Source organism: Somniosus microcephalus, chromosome 12, assembly GCF_052327205.1.
Source record: "Somniosus microcephalus isolate GS21.2 chromosome 12, FLI_Smic_1.0, whole genome shotgun sequence".
Classification (NCBI taxonomy): Eukaryota; Metazoa; Chordata; class Chondrichthyes; order Squaliformes; family Somniosidae; genus Somniosus; species Somniosus microcephalus.
In genome coordinates, this window is record NC_140998.1 from 211,964,787 (window position 1) to 211,983,646 (window position 18,860).

The following is an 18,860-nucleotide window of genomic DNA, read 5'->3' on the forward strand; positions in this document are numbered from 1 at the left end:
TCATGTCCCACTCCACATCCCTACACTCCCAGCAGCATTCCTGTCCTCGCTCTACATCCCCACGCACCCAGCAGCATTCCTGTCCTCGGTCCATATCCCCACATTCCCAGCAGAACTCCTGTCCCACTCCATATCCCCACACATCCAGCAGCATTCCTGTCCTCGCTGCATATCCCCACACTCCCAGCAGGATTCCTGTCCTACTCCACATTCCCACACTTCCAACAGAATTCCTGCCATTCGATATCCCCACATTCCCAGCAGAATTCCTGTCCTCAATCCATATTCCCACACAACCAGTAGAATTCCATTCCCGCTCCAGATTCCCACTCTCCCAGCAGAATTCCTGTCTCACTCCATATCCCCACAGACTATTTCTCTCTCGCTCTCTCTCTGGCTCGCTCTCAGGTCTATAAGAAACTTAACAGGACAGCGAGAGCAATACGTCCAGACCCACCTGGGCGACAGGTTTGGGTGCAAAGGGCAAGTGTGGGGCAGTTGATCGGTGGGGCGGGCTATAGAAGGATGGCCGAGGGACAGCTGGGTGGTGTAATGGGGAGAGGACTTCTGCTGGGAGTGTGGGGATATGAAGTGAGGGCAGGAATTCTGCTGGGAGTGTGTGGGGATATGGAGTGAGGACAGGAATTCTGCTGGGAGTGTGGGGGCATGGAGTGAGGGCAGGGATCCTGCTGGGTATGTGGGGATACGGAGTGAGGGCAGGAATTCTACTGTGTGTGTGGGGATATGGATGAGGGCAGGAATGCTGCTGGGAGTCTGGGGTTATGGAGTGAGGTCAGAGATCCTGCTGGGTGTGTGGGGATATGGAGTGATGGCAGGAATTCTGCTGGGAGTGTGTGGGGTTATGGAGAGAGGGCAGGAGTTCTGCTGGGAGTGTGTGGGGTTATGGAGTGAGGGAAGGAATTCTGCTGGAAGTGTGAGGATTTGGAGTGAGGACAGGAATTCAGCTGGGAGTGTCTGGGGATTTGGAGTGGGACAGGAATTCTGCTGGGAGTGTGTGGGGATATGGAGTCAGGGCAGGAATTCTGCTGGGAGTGTGTGGGGATATGGAGTGAGGGAAGGAATCCTGCTGGGAGTGTGTGGGGATTTGGAGTGAGGACAGGAATTCTACTGTGAGTGTGGGGATTTGGAGTGAGGACAGGAATTCTGCTGGGAGTGTGGGGGCATGGAGTGAGGGCAGGGATCCTGCTGGGTGTGTGGAGATATGGAGTGAGGGCAGGAATTCTACTGGGAGTGTGGGGCTATGGATGAGGGCAGGAATGCTGCTGGGAGTCTGGGGTTATGGAGTGAGGGCAGGGATCCTGCTGGGTGTGTGGGGATATGGAGTGAGGGCAGGAGTTCTGCTGGGAGTGTGTGGGGTTAGGGAGTGAGGGCAGGAATTCTGCTGGGAGTGTGTGGGGATATGGAGTGTGGGCAGGAATTCTGCTGGGAGTGTGGGGATTTGGAGTGAGGACAGGAATTCAGCTGGGAGTGTCTGGGGATTTGGAGTGGGACAGGAATTCTGCTGGGAGTGTGTGGGGATATGGAGTCAGGGCAGGAATTCTGCTGGGTGTGTGGGGATGTGGACTGAGGGCAGGAATTCTACTGGGAGTGTGGGGATTTGGAGTGAGGACAGGAATTCAGCTGGGAGTGTCTGGGGATTTGGAGTGAGGGCAGCAATCCTGTTGGGAGTGTGGGGATATGGAGTGAGGGCAGGAATCCTGCTGGTAGTGTGTGGGGATATGGCGTGAGGGCAGGAATTCTACTGGGAGTGTGTGGGGATATGGAGTGAGGGCAGGAATTATGCTGGGAGTGTGTGCAGTTATGGAGTGAGGGCAGGGATCCTGCTGGGTGTGTGGGGATATGGAGTGAGGGCAGGAATTCTGCTGGGAGTGTGTGGGGATATGGAGTGAGGACAGGAATTCTGCTGGGAGTGTGGGGATAAGGAGTGGGACAGGAATCCTACTGGGAGTGCCTGGGGATATGAAGTGAGGACAGGAATCCTGCTGGGAGTGTGTGGGGATATGAAGTGAGGGCAGGAATTCTGCTGGGAGTGTGTGGGGTTATGGAGAGAGGGCAGGAGTTCAGCTGGGAGTGTGTGGGGTTATGGAGTGAGGGAAGGAATTCTGCTGGGAGTGTGTGGCGATATGGAGTGAGGGCAGGAATTCTGCTGGGAGTGTGGGGATTTGGAGTGAGGACAGGAATTCAGCTGGGAGTGTCTGGGGATTTGGAGTGGGACAGGAATTCTGCTGGGAGTGTGTGGGGATATGGAGTCAGGGCAGGAATTCTGCTGGGAGTGTGTGGGGATATGGAGTGAGGGAAGGAATCCTGCTGGGAGTGTGTGGGGATATGGAGTGAGGACAGGAATTCTGCTGGGAGTGTGGGGATATGGAGTGGGACAGGAATCCTACTGGGAGTGCCTGGGGATATGAAGTGAGGACAGGAATCCTGCTGGGAGTGTGTGGGGATATGAAGTGAGGACAGGAATCCTGCTGGGAGTGTGTGGGGATATGAAGTGAGGGCAGGAATTCGGCTGGGTGTGTGTGGATATGGAGCAAGGGTTGGAAATCTACTGGGACTGTGGGGATTTGGAGTGGGGTTGGCAGGTCCAGGTGAAGGACTGGAGGGAACTGTAGTGTCCGTGTGTTGATAAAGACACTGAAGACAGGAGTTGGTTCATAGGTATTTACTAAGCAAAGTCTGGGGGGGGTTTCTAACGGATATACACAATATACAGGCTTATATAGCCCGAGTGGCAATTACCGGCATTACAGCACACCTGGGGCTCTTAAAGGCACATACACCACAATTCCTCCCCTTTTAGCTAACCAGTACATCATATTTTAAGTAATTATTAATTACATGTTATAAGCAAAATAATATACATTGCTGTAGTTAATTAATTATAAGTCAGTCTCTCAGGAGGCTTCCTGACTCGGTCCGGATAACGCCTCGGGGGTGTAGTAGTTTCTGGTGGTGTAGTAGGTTCTTCTGGCAAGGCTGATTTGGCTTGAATGCCAGTGTCGGGCTCATCGGGTTCCAGTATCACCGGATCGGAGGTAGATATGGGTATCTCTACTTCATCCGTTAGATGTATAGAGTTGTGGTGTAGGTTGTCCCTTTTCGGATGACTTTATGATTTGGTCAGCATGGCGCCTTATTATGCTTTCTCCGATGTCCACGGTATACATCAGTGGTCCTAGTCGTGTGCAGATAGTTCCAGGCTGCCATTTCTGGGTACGGTAGTCCCGGGCCAAAACTTGTTGACCTATCTGGAAGGTTCTAGTTGGCCTTTCATTCATGCCTTGAAATTGCCGGTTCTCCACGTCCCTTCTGATGTTGGGCTTGACCAAATCCAGCCGGCATCTTAGGTTTCTATTGAAGAACATCATGGCGGGAGTTTGGTTGGTAACCATATGTGTTGCATTCCTGTATGCGAATAAGAAGTTATCCACCTTGTGCTGAAGTTTTATGTCTTCATTACCCATGGCCTTTTTGGCCTTCTTGAAGGTCTGGACAAACCTTTCAGCCAATCCATTGGTGGCGGGATGGTATGGGGCGGACGTGTAGTGCTTAACCCCATTGTTTTTTAAGAACTTTCTGAATTCTTCGGACACAAATTGCGGTCCATTATCAGAACATATCTGTTCCGGCAGCCCATTCCTGGCAAATATGGTCCTTAATACTGTGATGGTTTTTTCCATGGTGGTGGAGGACATCTTTATTACCTCCGGCCACTTGGAGTGTGCATCAACCACGATTAAGAACATTGAGTCCATAAATGGACCAGCAAAGTCGATGTGCACCCTTTGCCAGGGAGATGAGGGCCACTCCCATGGATGTAGAGGGGCTTGTGGTGGAGCGTTTTGGACCTTCTGGCATCCTAGGCAGCTCTTGGTCATTTCTTCGATGTCTCCATCGATACCTGGCCACCATACAAACGCCCTAGCTAGGTTCTTCATTTTCACTCCACCCAGATGCCCCTCGTGAAGCTCCTTTAGCACTTTATCCTGGAGTTTGGGTGGAATCACCACTCTGGATCCACACATCAAGGTTCCTCGGCACACTGACAGCTGTTCTCTTCTTTGCGAGAATGCTGGCAACAGTGGTTTGCCATGTGCTGGCCATCCCTTCACTGTTAAATCGTAGACCCGTGAGAGAGTCGGGTCATTTCTCGTCTCCCTTTCAATGGCAGAATTTGTCACTGGTAGACATTCCACTATGGTAGAGTGGAACATCTCTACTGGGTCTACTGTAGGTGCCTCTTCTACCGTTGGCAATGGTAGGCGTGATAAACCGTCAGCATTCCCATGCTGTTTTGACCCTTTGTATTCTATGTTGTATTGGTGTGCCCCTAGAAAAAGGGACCACCTCTGTAGCCTTTGCGCTGTCATAATGGGAACACCTTTTTTAGGGTTGAATATAGAGATGAGGGGTTGATGGTCAGTCAACAAGGTAAATTTTTGTCCGTGTAGGTAATGGTTGAATTTCTTCACTCCCCATACCAGGCTGAGTGCTTCCCTGTCGATTTGGGCATAGTTACGCTCAGCTGAGTTTAATGAGCGTGACGCAAAAGCTATCGGCCGTTCTGAGCCATCAGGGAATTTATGGGATAATACTGCTCCTATGCCGTAAGGGGATGCATCGCACACCAGTCTGATTGGCAGTGATGGGTTGTAATGAGCCAAAACTTCTTCGGATGTGATTAAGTCTTTGCATTTATGGAAGGCACGTTTACAGTCTTCGTTCCATTTCCAAATCACTCCTGTTTGTAGAAGTTCATTAAGAGGGTGTAGAAGAGTTGATAAGTTCGGTAAAAATTTATGATAGTAATTTATTAATCCCAGGAACGACCTTAATTGTGAAACATTTTCAGGTGCTGGGGCTTTTATGACCCCTTCAATTTTTTCAGGTGACTTATGCAACCCTTCATTATTAATTATGTGGCCGCAATATGATATCTGATTTTGGAAAAATTCGCACTTGGGGCGATTTGCTCGTAGGCCCCGTTCTTTCAGCCTAGTGAGCACCTGCTCCAAATTGGCAAGGTGCTCGTTGTCGTTTTCTCCTGTTACAAGGATGTCGTCTAGGTAGCATTGAGTCCCCGGAATCCCTTGCAGAACTTGCTCCATAGCTCTTTGCCAGATAGCTGGAGCTGATGCTACTCCAAAAACCAGTTGATTGTACTGGTACAGGCCTTTGTGTGTGTTTATCGTGAGATACTTTTCAGAGGCCTCCTCAACCTCCATCTGTAGATATGCCTGTGCCAAGTCAATTTTGGTGAAACTTTTCCCTCCGGATAGTGAGGCGAAAATATCTTCTATCCTCGGAAGAGGATACTGTACTGTGTGAAGGACCGGGTTTACAGTTACCTTGAAGTCACCACAGATGCGAATTTTTCTCTGTTCTTCAGATTTATCTTTATTCAATGCTTTTTTCATGACTGGAATGATGGGTGTTGCCCATTCGCTCCAATCTATTTTGGATAATACGCCTGCTTTTTCCAAATTCTCCAGCTCTGCCTCGACTGCTGGACGTATTGCGTATGGCACCGGTCTTGCCTTAAAAAATTTGGGAATTGCTGCATCTTCCACTTTTATTGAGGCGGTGATGCCTTTCAAGGTTCCTAGTTTCTTTTGAAACACTTCTTTGGCATTGGCCAAGATGTCTTTTAATCGTTCAGGTATGATGTCATCATTGTTTTTTTTCTTACTGGTCACCGTCAGTGCCTGAATGGAGGTCCCGTCTAAACGTATCTTTCTGATCCATTCACGTCCCAACAACGGTGGACCACCATCTTGTAGAATGTATAAATACAACTTTTGTATTTCTTTGCCGTTGTATACAACAGGCACCCTTATTTTTCCTTTGGGGTATACTTTCTGCCCCGTATATGTTTTTAAGATAATGGATGTGCCTTTTAGAGGTATATGCGAAAATAGCCTCTCGTAATCCCGTCAATTTATTACGGTTAGAGCTGATCCTGTATCTAGCTCCATTTTAACTGGGGACCCTGCTATTGTGAGGGTAACCCAAATGGTTTGGTAATCATCTTTGGCAAGTACATTATGTAATTTGAGACAGCTTAGTCTCTTGTTTTCGAAGTCGCTATCGCTCTTCTGGTCTTCGGAGCTACTGTCCGTCATCATTTGTACCTTCCTGTACTTTTCTTTATTGATTTTTTTTTTCTGTCTGTGCATTTATTTTGTCCAGATCGGCATGCCCGTGCAATGTGTCCAATCTTTCCGCATTGCCTGCATGCTTTGTCCTTGAACCGGCAGTCCCTCTGGTTATGGGTGGATCTGCCGCAGCGATAACATCTTTCGAAACCCTGTGTCATTTCATGGGTGCCGAAGTCCTGTGTCTTTTGTTGTATCTCTGCAGCTTCTTTTGCTGCTGCTTCGTATGATACAGCCATACTGAAAGCTTTGTCCAATGTTAAATCTTTTTCAGAAAACAGCCTTTTTTGTGTTCCTTCACTTAAGAGACCGCAAACGAATTTGTCTCGAAGATAATCTGATAGTCCTGTCCCGAATTGGCAGTACTTTGATAGCTTTCTCAATTCGGTTAGGTAATCAGCGTTACTTTCATTCTTGTGTTGATTTCTCTTGAAGAACTTGAATCGTTCCGCTATCAGCAGCGGTGTTGGGTTTAAGTGCTTCTGCAGGGTATCAAGAATTTCTTTAAAATTCTTGTCCTTTGGTTTGGCTGCAGTGATTAAATTTCGTAACAGCCCGTATGTCTTTGCGCCCATTAAGTTCAGAAGTACTGAAGATTTTTTTTCATCTTCTATTCCATTTGCAGTGCAATATACCTCTACTCTTTCCACATATGTGGTCCAATCCTCTATTTCGCTATCAAAAGCATCAATATTGCCAGACTTAGGCATCTTAGAAAAGATATGGCGCTTCCCGCACTTTTTTTTCTTTTCTGTAGCAAAGATATAGCGCTTCCTGCGCTTTCCCACCGCTGCTGCTGATGACGACGCTGTTTACTGCGGTTTCCGTTCTTTTTTTTTAAAATTTACTGTTGGAGACTCGTTCCCACCGGAGCTTCTCTCCAGGTCTGAACGCTGAGCTGCTTGCCGCGCCGGCCGTCTCCCGAGTGCTCCCTCCCAGTCCGTTATTGCTTGCCTCCGATTTCGCTGCCTGTCTCAGCTGTCGAGCCAGCCGCTGGAGCCCCAGCCTGACGCCCAGGAAGGATTAGCGCAGTACCTGCCACCAGCTTGGCCAGCTGGTGAAACCACAGCTTCTCTCACTTCCTTGAGTCTTCTGGACGCCGGAGGAATCGACGTCCTTGAGGTGCTGCCAAATTGCAGGTAAGTCCGTTTCCACTTCGTCGCCGCTGTAGTGTCCGTGTGTTGATAAAGACACTGAAGACAGGAGTTGGTTCATAGGTGTTTACTAAGCAAAGTCTGGGGGGGGGGTTCTAATGGATATACACAATATACAGGCTTATATAGCCCGAGTGGCAATTACCGGCATTACAGCACACCTGGGGCTCTTAAAGGCACATACACCACAGGAACGCGGGAACAGCAGATAGCTCCAAGAGAGACTAGGAGGAACGGCATGCAAAAAAAGCAATGGCAGGCGAGGTCTGGTCCGATCACCTTAACACAACCCACTTACCAGAACTGGCTCCCATGAGACACAGTAGCAACATGATGGTGCCTTTCATCGTCTTTACTCAGTGTTTCCAGTGATGTATCGATCACAATTCGTGCTCTGCCTAGTCACTAACAATATAGGCAGAAGACAAGAGAATTATTAGAGACTCCCGTTTCTCCAGCGCCTTTCAGCACCTCAGGACGTCCCAAAGCGCTTCACAGCCAATGAAGAACCCTTTTTGAAGTGCGGTCACTGTTGTAATGTGGGAAATGCGGCAGCCAATTTGCACACAGCAAGCTCCCACAAACAGCAATGTGGCAATGACCGGATCATCTGTTTTTTAGTGATGTGGGTTGTAGGATAAATGTCAGGGAGAACGCCCCCCTGCTCTTCTTCGAAATAGTGGCCGTGGGGTCTTTTACGTCCACCTGAGATGGCAGACGGGGCCTCAGATTAATGTATCATCCGAAAAACAGCCTCTCCAACAATGCGGTGCTCCCTCAGTACTGCCCCTCCGACAGTGCGGTGCTCCCTCAGTACTGCCCCTCCGACAGTGCGGCACTCCCTCAGTACTGCCCCTCCGACAGTGCGGCGCTCCCTCAGTACTGCCCCTCCGACAGTGCGGCGCTCCCTCAGTACTGCCCCTCCGACAGTGCGGCACTCCCTCAGTACTGCCCCTCCGACAGTGCGGCGCTCCCTCAGTACTGCCCCTCCGACAGTGCGGCACTCCCTCAGTACTGCCCCTCCGACAGTGCGGCGCTCCCTCAGTACTGCCCTTCTGACAGTGCGGCGCTCCCTCAGTGCTGCCCCTCCAACAGTGTGGTGCTCCCTCAGTACTGCCCCTCCAACAGTGTGGCGCTCCCTCAGTACTGCCCCTCCGACAGTGCGGTGCTCCCTCAGCCATGCCCCTCCGACAGTGTGGCGCTCCCTCAGTACTGCCCCTCCGACAGTGCGGCGCTCCCTCAGTACTGCCCCTCCGACAGTGCGGCGCTCCCTCAGTACTGCCCCTCCGACAGTGCGGCACTCCCTCAGTACCGCCTCTCCGACAGTGCGGCGCTCTCTCAGTGCTGCCCTCCGACAGTGCAGTGCTCCCTCAGTACTGCCCCTCCGACAGTGCGGCGCTCCCTCAGTACTGCCCCTCCGACAGTGCGGCGCTCCCTCAGTACCGCCTCTCCGACAGTGCGGCGCTCCCTCAGTACTGCCTCTCTGACAGTGCGGCGCTCCCTCAGTACTGCCTCTCTGACAGTGCGGCGCTCTCTCAGTACTGCCCCTCCGACAGTGCGGCGCTTCCTCAGTCATGCCCCTCTGACAGTGCGGCACTCCCTCAGTACTGACTGTCTGACAGTGCGGCACTCCCTCAGTACTGCTCCTCCGACAGTGCATGGAAATAAGACAAAACCCAGGACAGGTGAAGCCCGTCTTACCCTTATCATTACAGTCACCAAGAACACAGCGGAGTGAGGGTGGGAGTTCTGCTGGGAGCTGTGGGGATTTGGAACGAGGGATGGAATTCTGCTGGGAGCTGTGGGGATTTGAAACGAAGGCATGGAATTCTACTGGGAGCTGTGGGTATTTTGAACGAGGGTGTAGAATTCTCCAGGGAGCTGTGGGGATCTGGAACGAGGGCATGGAATTAGGAACAAGTGCATGGAATTCTGCTGGGAGCTGTGGGGATTTGGAATGAAGGCATGGAGTTCTATTGGGAGCTTTGGGGATTAGGAACGAGGGTGTAAAATTCTCCAGGGAGCTTTGGGGATCTGGAATGAGGGCATGGATTTCTGCTGGGAGCTGTGGGGATTTGGAACGAAGGCATGGAATTCTGCTGGTGGTGTGGGGATTAGGAACGAGGGTGTAGAGTTCTGCTGGGAGCTGTGGGCATCTGGAATGAGGGCATGGAATTCTGCTGGGACTGTGGGGATTTGTAGTTAGGGCCAAGCAGGATCACTGTCCCAACTCTGTATCACTGTACTCCCAGCAGAATTCCTGTCCTAACTCCAGCTCGGAATTCCGGGTTGACATCCAGTGGGATACTTGTGCACAAGATGGGTTTGGGTGGAAACCCACATCCCCCCAGTACTTTCCATAAACCCCTCCCGGCATATAGGACTAACCCTCCTATCGGCAGGATAAAGATGGTTATGGCTGCAAAGGGAGTATTCTTGTTGCGGCCTAGCAGACTGTTAATCCTTTCAAAGGGAGAATGCAAAGGTCCAACAAACCACTGTTGAGATACCGCGGCAAACGTGGGAGTCGAGACCAGAGCTATTGAAAACACAACTGCTTTATTCTAACCACATGGCAAACAGGAACTAGAAAAGCCCGCGCATCCACTTAAATACTTCCCAGACAGGAAGTGCTCCCGGCAGCCTGTCCCTGCGGGAAACAAGTTGCTGGAGGAAAGGGCCCCCGGCTGGGGGCTTCTGCTTAGACTGTCCGTGCCGCCGTGAGCGGATTATGTCCAGTGGTGGCGTGTCGCCACAGAGCTCCCCCCAGAATCCGCTTAGGAGGAGTGGACGAGTCGTGACGGTGGTCTAATGGTTCTGCCGCAGCGGCTCTGAGTGGTCGCCGGTCTAGTTGGTTGGGTCGGGCGGTTCGCCGCCGGCTGTGCTGGCTTGCCGGGGGGACGGCCTCTAGTTGGAGGCTGGGCCACGGGGACCTGTTCCCCTGGTTCTGTGTGTGCTGGTTTCAGCCGGTCGATGGAGACTGTGTCGACCCTGTCGCCGAGTCGCAGCTTGAAGACCTTTTCCCCGGTTTGTAGTACCTTGTACGATCCGTCGTATGGGGGTCGCAGGGGCCCGCGGTGCGCGTCGTGTCGCACGAAGACAAAGCGCGCCTGCTGTAAATTTGGCGGGACGTGAGGTGCGAGTTCGCCGTGTCGGTTGACCGGAAGTGGGGCGAACTGCTGAGCGGAAGAGAAAGAGTTGAGCCGCTGCTGTTCGGCCGACCAAGGCTTGGTAGGCTCCGGAAGGAATTCGCCTGGGACGCGCAGCGGTTGTCCGTAGACTAACTCCGCTGCCGAGGACTGGAGGTCTTCCTTGACCGCGGTGCGTAGGCCGAGTAGCACCCACGGTAGGCGGTCAGTCCAGGTACTGTCCTGCAGGCCGGCGCGGAGTGAGGCCTTGACTGACCTGTGGAAGCGTTCACAAAGCCCGTTGGCCTGCGGGTGGTACGCCGTGGTGCGGTGGAGCGTCACCCCGAGGTTGCGTGCTGTGGCCGTCCAGAGTTCGGAGGTGAACTGGGCGCCTCTGTCGGAGGTTATGTCGGCCGGTACGCCGAACCTCGCAACCCAGGTGTTAACGAACGCCCTGGCGATGTCGGCTGTGGTGGTGGAGGTCAGCGGCACTGCCTCAGGCCAGCGTGTGTAGCGGTCGACCATCGTGAGGAGATAAGTTTGGCCTTGCGATGGCGGCAGGGGACCGACGATGTCGACGTGTACGTGGTCGAAGCGGCGGCTGGGTACCTCGAAGTCTCCCGGGGTGCTTTGGTGTGCAGCTGTACCTTAGCCCGTTGGCAGGCGAGGCAGGAGGTGGCCCAAGTCCGAACATCTTTGCTGAGGCCGTGCCAGATGAAGCGCTTGGAGAGGAGTTTGACGGATGCGCGGGAACCCAGGTGAGAGAGCCCGTGGAGCGCGTCGAAAACGCGGCGGCGCCAGGTCTCAGGGACAACCAGCCTGGGTTGGCCGAGTGAGACGTCGCAAGTGACTGCCGTGGCTTCGGGCCCGTGCGCGACCTTGGCTAGGCGTAGCCCTGGCAGGCTGGTAGCCGCCGAGAGGAGGTCTGGGTCCGTGAGCTGGGCCGCTGCTAGTTGCGTGTAGTCGACCGCAAGGTGATTCGCACAGACGGCGGGACGGGACAGGCAGTCGGCGACCACGTTGTCTCTACCGGAGACGTGCTGGATGTCCGTAGTAAACTCGGACACGGCCGCGAGCTGGCGTTGCTGCCTAGCGGACCAGGGTTCGGTGTGCTTGGCCATCGCGTACGTGAGTGGCTTGTGGTCCACATACGCAGTGAAGGGGCGGCCTTCCAGGAGGAACCTGAAATGGCGGACCGACAGGTGGAGCGCGAGAAGCTTGCGGTCGAAAGTGGAGTATTTGACCTCCGGGGGGCGCAGTTGGCGGCTGTAGAAGGCAAGTGGCTGCCACGCGCCATTGACCCACTGCTCGAACACGGCCCCGACCGCGTGGTCGGAGGCGTCTGTGGTGAGCGCGACCCGGGCATCGGCCTTCGGGTGCGCGAGCAGAGTGGCGTCGGCGAGCGCGTTTTTGGTGGCGTCGAAGGCGGCTGCCGTGTCAGTGGTCCAGGCTACGTCCATCTTGCCAGATTTTCCTCAGAGGGAGTCGTATAGGGGCTTCATGAGGGCTGCAGCTCTGGGGATGAACCTGTTGTAGAAGTTCACCATCCCGAGGAACTCTTGGAGGCCCTTGATGGTTTTAGGGCGGGGGAATTGCTGGACGGCCTGCACCTTGTTGGGCAGGGGGACGGCCCCAGCAGGGGTGATGTGGTGACCGAGAAAATCGATCTCGGTGAGGCCGAATTGGCACTTCGCCGGGCTGAGGATGAGCCCGTGTTGGGCTAGGCGCCCGAACAGGATGCGAAGGTGTTCGAGGTGTTCCTGTTTGGAGGAGCTGGCCACGAGAATGTCGTCTAGATAGACGAATAGGAAGTTCAGGTCCCGGAGGACTGAGTCCATAAGGCGCTGGAAAGCCTGTGCTGCATTCTTGAGGCCGAAGGGCATCCTCAGGAACTCGAACAGGCCGAATGGGGTGATGACGGCCGTTTTGGGGATGTCCGCGGGGTGTACGGGGACTTGGTGGTAACCGCGCACCAGGTCGACTTTGGAAAAGACGGTTCGTCCGGCCAGTCGGGCCGAGAAGTCCTGGATGTGTGGCACCGGGTATTGATCGGGGGTGGTGGCGTCGTTGAGGCGGCGGTAGTCCCCGTAAGGGCGCCAGCCTCCGCCGGGCTTGGGGGCGATGTGGAGGGGCGAGGCCCAAGGGCTGCTGGAGCGGCGGATGATGCCGAGTTGTTCCATGGTGGCGAACTCGGCCCGCGCGATTTCCAGCTTGGCCGGGTTGAGTCTGCGGGCGTGGGCAGAAACTGGGGGGCCGGTGGTGGGGATATAGTGTTCCACACCGTGCTTGGCGGCTTTGGCCGAAAAGGTCGGGTTAGTGAGGGCGGGAAACTCAGCTAGGAGTGCCGAGTAGTCGTCCGTGGCGTTGGCGAGGCAGTAGGTCGTCAGGCCGGCCGAACGGGCCGGGGTAAAGGCGCCGGGGATGGGGGCCATAGTGTTGATGTCGACGAGGCGGTGCCTCGGAATGTTGACCAGGAGGCCGTGGGCGCGTAGGAAGTCGGCGCCGATGAGTGGGCAGAGGACCTTGGCTGTGAGGAACTCCCAGCGGTAGCGGCGGCCCGCGAGGTCGAGCGTGACCATGCGGGTGCCATATGTGCAGATGGCAGAGCCATTGGCTGCAGCCAGTGTGATACCCCGTGTGCCGTGTTGGATCTCGAGGGCGGAGGCGGGGGTGATGCTTTGCTGGGCCCCTGTGTCGCACAGGAATCGGCGGTTGGTTCTGTCGTCAGTGACGTACAGTAGGGGCTCCTTCTGCCCCGCGGCCATCGCGGGGGCTGGTGCGGGGGGGGTTTTGAAGGTACACGGCGGCGTGCAGCGTTGAGCCCTAGCGCCAAAACGGGTGTGGTAGTAGCAGTGACCCGGAGTGGTAGGGCGGTCGGGCCTAACGGGCCGGGAAGACCGCGTGGTCGTTGCCGTGAGGTCGGGCGCGACGTCGCGAGCGGCCTGTGCAGAGAGCAGCCGGTCGGCCTTTTCGGCTATATCATTCAGGTCCGTGGAGCCAGACTCCACAATGAGCGGGCGGATGCTGGCGGGGAGCTGCCGAATGAAAAGCGTGCGAAAAAGGGCGCCGGGATTTTTGTCGTCTGAGAGGGACAGCATGTGGGAGAGCAGGTCTGATGGTGAAGCGTCACCAAGGCCGGGGAGGTCCAGGAGTTGGCAGTGGCGCTGGTAAGAGGACGTTTGAAATTTTTTAAGTAGCGCAGCCTTCAGATGTTCGTACTTGCCATCCGTTGGTGGATCCTGCAGCGCTGCCCAAACCTTGGGGACTGTAGCGTAGGTGAGCGAGGCGACGAGGTAGTCGTACTTCGTGGCGTCGACTGTGATGCCTTTCAGCCGGAATCTGGACTCAGCTTGAACGAACCAGGCTTCGGCGAGGTTCTCCCAAAAGTCTGGTAATTTAACCGTGACTGCGTTTGTATCCGCCATGCTAGCTTAGGATTCGTCCTGAGCGTCGGGGTCACCAGTGTTGAGATACCGCGGCAAACGTGGGAGTCGAGACCAGAGCTATTGAAAACACAACTGCTTTATTCTAACCACATGGCAAACAGGAACTAGAAAAGCCCGCGCATCCACTTAAATACTTCCCAGACAGGAAGTGCTCCCGGCAGCCTGGCCCTGCGGGAAACAAGTTGCTGGAGGAAAGGGCCCCCGGCTGGGGGCTTCTGCTTAGACTGTCCGTGCCGCCGTGAGCGGATTATGTCCAGTGGTGGCGTGTCGCCACACCACCACAAACCCTTTATCAATATTTGCCCTGGTCCCCTGACCATTTTTCTCCTCTCCTTTCCTGACAAACATTTCCAAACCCCTGGTTCGGCCTCAACCGCAGTTTTTGCGTCCAATTCTGGGCATCGCACTTTAGGAAGGATCTCAAGGCCTTGGAGAGGGTGGGGAAGAGATTGACCAGAATGGTACCAGGGATGAGGGACTTCAGTGATGTGGAGAGACTGGAGAAGCTGGGATTGTTCTCCTTAGAGCAGAGAAGGTTAAGGGGAGATTGACCAGAATGGTCCCAGGGATGAGGGACTTCAGTGATGTGGAGAGACTGGAGAAGCTGGGATTGTTCTCCTTGGAGCAGAGAAGGTTGAGAGGAGATTTGATCGAGGTGTTCAAAATCATGAGGGGTCTGGACAGAGTAGATAGAGAGAAACTGTTCCCATTGGCGGAAGTGTCGAGAACCAGAGGACACAGATTGAAGGTGATTGGCAGAAGAACCAAAGGCGACGAGGAAAAACCTTTTTACGCAGCGAGTGGTTAGGATCTGGAATTCACTGCCTGAGAGGGCGGTGGAGGCAGATTCAATCGTGGCTTTCAAAAGGGAATTGGATAAGTACCTGAAGGAAAATTTTTTGCAGGGCTACAGGGAAAGGGCGGGGGAGTGGGACTAGCTGAAATGGTCTTGCAGAGAGCCGGCACAGGCTCGACGGGCCGAATGGCCTCCTTCTGTGCTGTGACCATTCTATGATTCTGTGATTCTCTGACTCTCTCTGGGGCAGAGGTTGTCACGGACGCTGATCGCCCTCCGGCACCTCGCCCACGTGCCCCCTTCGCCCTCGGAGCCCAGGCAAACTGGCCCTCCGCCCCACCGTCCCCTTCCAAGCCCAGGGAATTCAGTCCCTCTTTGCCCTGGTCTTTCTCCAAATCAGAGCGCCGAAATCCGTCGGGAATCTGGGAAACACTGGGAACGGGGGACTGGAGCTTTACAGGCGGCCACTCAGGCTCCATGCCTCCCAAGAAAATAAAAGCCGGACTAAATGGTAGGGGCAGTCTATTTGACTGTGGGGGGCATCGCAGAATCGTGCTTAAACTGCTTAGTGCAGCGTCGCGGTGAATGTTAATTCTATGAGGGCAAGCTTACGTTGCCGACCAGCTTATATTGACAGTAGTGCTGACTCGCTTTTTAATCTCAACTCTCTGGGAGAGTCTGTTTGATGTCGCGCGGAGTGTTTTCAAACAAGCAGCAGATCTCTGGCCCCGTTTTACGACTCTCCCACGCACCCCCCCCCCACCCCCCCGGATCGGCGTCGATGGAAATTTTTATAAAACGGTCTCGGGCTGTTGATACGGGCTGCCGATTCGCCATTCACCCGCGTCACGGGAACAGGAGGAGGCCACTCAGCCCCTCGGGACTGCCCCGCCGTGCGATCAGAGCACGGCTGACCTGCGCCTCGACCCAGCTTTGCTCCGTAAGCCCTTGAAAGAACATAAGAACATAAGAAATAGGAGCAGGAGTCGGCCATTCGGCCCCTCGAGCCTGCTCTGCCATTCAATAAGATCATGGCTGATCTGATCTTGGCCTCAACTCCACTTCCCTGCCCGCTCCCCATAACCCTTGACTCCCTTATCGTTCAAAAATCTGTCTCTCTCCACCTTAAATATACTTAATGACCCAGCCTCCACAGCTCTCTGGGGCAGAGAATTCCACAGATTTACGACCCTCTGAGAGAAGAAATTCCTCCTCATTTCAGTTCTAAAAGGGCGACCCTTTATTCTGAAACTATGCCCCGAGGTCTAGATTCCCCCACGAGGGGAAACACCCTCTCAGCATCGACCCTGTCAATCCCCCTCAGAATCTGATATGTTTCAATAAGATCCCCTCTCATTCTTCTAAACTCCAATGAGTATCGGCCCGACCTGCTCAACCTTTCCTCATACGTCAACCCCTTCATCTCCGGAATCAACCTCGTGAACCTTCTCTGAACTGCCTCCAATGCAAGTATATCCTTCCTTAAATAAGGAGACCAAAACTGTACGCAGTACTCCAGGTGTGGTCTCACCAACGCCCTGTACAGTTGTAGCAGGACTTCCCTACTTTTATACTCCATCCCCCTTTGCTATAAAGGCCATTAGGCCTTCCTAATTACTTGCTGTACCTGCATGCTAATTTTGTGTTTCATGCGCGAGGACCCCCGGGTCCCTCTGTACCGCAACATTATGTTGTCTCTCTCCATTTAAATAACATTTTGCTTTTCTATTCTTCCTACCAAAGTAGATAACCTCACATTTTCCGACATTATACTCCAGCTGCCAAATTCTTGCCCACTCACTTAGCCTGTCCGTATCCCTTTGCAGATTCTTTGGGGGAGAAATTGGGTATAGCCCCGCTCGGGGCGCGAGAATTGGCGGTGCGCAAATTTTATCGCCAGGCGCAACTTATCGTCACCTCCAGCGATATTGGGTTGCTGCGCCCCTGAAGGTGATTGCGGTGTTAAATCAGGCACTGCACGGGACTCCTAAGGCGCTAACCTGGCGGCGCTACTCAATATCTGGGCGGACGGGCGCAGCGCAGGTGCTGTCAATAATCGATGACCACGAGACATGCAGGCGCCGGCCAGCTCTTAAAGGGGCGGGTCATTTCGGTTCAGCAGCCAGACTCATCGCCCTGTAGGCCTCAAAATTGGTGCTTTGCAATCTGAGGCATTACAAACTTTGACCAGATGGAGAGGGTGAGGCAGGGAGCGGAGCGGTTTTCCGAAAGGGCATTGGATGCTTTGGTTGACGCGGTGGAGCGCCGGCGAGCAGTGCTGTACCCTGACAATGGCAGGAGGCCTCATCAGAACGAGTACCGCAGAGCTTGGAGGGAAGTTTGTCAAAGAGTCAAATCCAGCAGCGTGGCGCCCAGGACTCCTGTGCAATGCAGGAAGAAGTTCAACGATCTCACTCGGGTCGTTAGGGTGAGTGGCTTGTTGGCAATCTTCTTCATCCCTCCATCTGCACCTGACTTTATGGCCAGAGGGTGCGCGATGCCCCAATGGCCATCTGTCAGCCGGCACCCATGGCCCTTTCTGGGAACACACACGCACATTCCAACTCAGGACATAATGTAAGGGCTATTCCACCATGGGGGGGCATGAGATGACAACTCAGGGCAGCATGTTTCAGAACTTCCCGTCCTTTCTCCTGCAGGCCAAGCTGGCCAGGAACCGGAGGGAACAGAATCGTACTGGAGGGGGCCCTCCTCAGCTGCAGGAACTCACGGGCCTGGAGGAAAGAGTCCACCAGATTGTTGGAGGCCGGATGATTATCCTGTCACCACTGGAGCTGCCGACCCCATTGTGCACAGCGATGGTAAGGTCCTCGCCTTTTTGAACTGTCTCCTTCCACTTGTTCCCCCCACCAGCATGCTTTTTCACTCTGGACCCATGTCAGAGCATTGCAGCACTCATGCATCCCTTGCTGCCACCCTGTCCTTTCGCTAAAGCCACTCTTCAACCTCCCTGCTTTCAGATGCTGCATCAGCAGCTCGGGAGCCGGGCCATCAAGCTGCCAGGGACACTGACTCCGGAGGCGACGAGCAGGAGGAAGCCGGACCATCTGTCCCACCCTCAGGCGAGCCAGCCCATCTGCAGACTGGGGATAGTGCTTCCCTGGAAGGGAGCGGGGGGGATGGCTCTGAGGAGGAGCCAGTTGCAGGAACCAGCGGCCTCCAGCAGCACAAGAGGGGGAGGGAAGTTCGGGGGCCGTCTCCCCGGAGGGCGCGTCAGGCCACGATGACTGCTGCACAGAGCGCAGAAGAGGTGCGTTCCCTCGCAGAAATGAGCGCCCAGACTCGACTCAGGCACACTAAGCTGGTGGCTGCAGTTGCAAGGATGCCTGAATCCATCGAAACACTCCTCCGTCTGGCCATTCCTGGCCCTCTCTCCCTCCATCCCTGTGCCCTTTCCAGATGGTCGAGCAGCAGGACGTTCCCCTCCAAAGCAGACCCCATAATAATAGGTCAGCAGAAATTAAATAGTGTGTAAACGCTCACCAGCAGCAGGGTGATGGTATGAAGGCTGAAGGTCCTGTGGCAGCGCTGGGTCACTAGTGAAATGGCTCAGAGTTCAACTTTGTAACTCTGTGTAAATCTCAAATAAGTTGTGCTCCCAAAATGGCTGCCGCTTTTATACCAGTGCAGTCCCCTTTAAAGAGCGCCCCCCCTAAGCCCGAGAGCCACTGGGGAACGTTCCAGGAAGCTGTCCTTATTAGCGCCGGTCGGAACACAGGGGGGCGCCACTGAATTTCCGGTCCGGGGCGCCAAAAAGGCGTTGCACACTGAAATGACATAATGATCTGCCTGCGCCCGTGAGCGGGCGCTAAGATTTAGCGCCGGCGCTAAAAGCCTACTCAATATGGCAAGAGGCGCTGGATTCACTGCACCCGCCCGAAAATTGGGTAACTCCTCGGCCTCTTTAGGCGCTAATCGCTAGCGCTAACAACCGAATCTCTCCCCCTTTGTGTCCTCCTCCCAATTTGCTTTCTCACCTATCTTTGTATCATCAGCAAATTTGGCTACATTACACTCGGTCCCTTCACCCAAGTCATTAATATAGGTTGTAAATAGTTGAGGCCCCAGCACTGATCCCTGTGGCAGTTTGCCAACCTGAAAATGACCCATTTATCCCGACTCTCTGTTTTCTGTTAGTT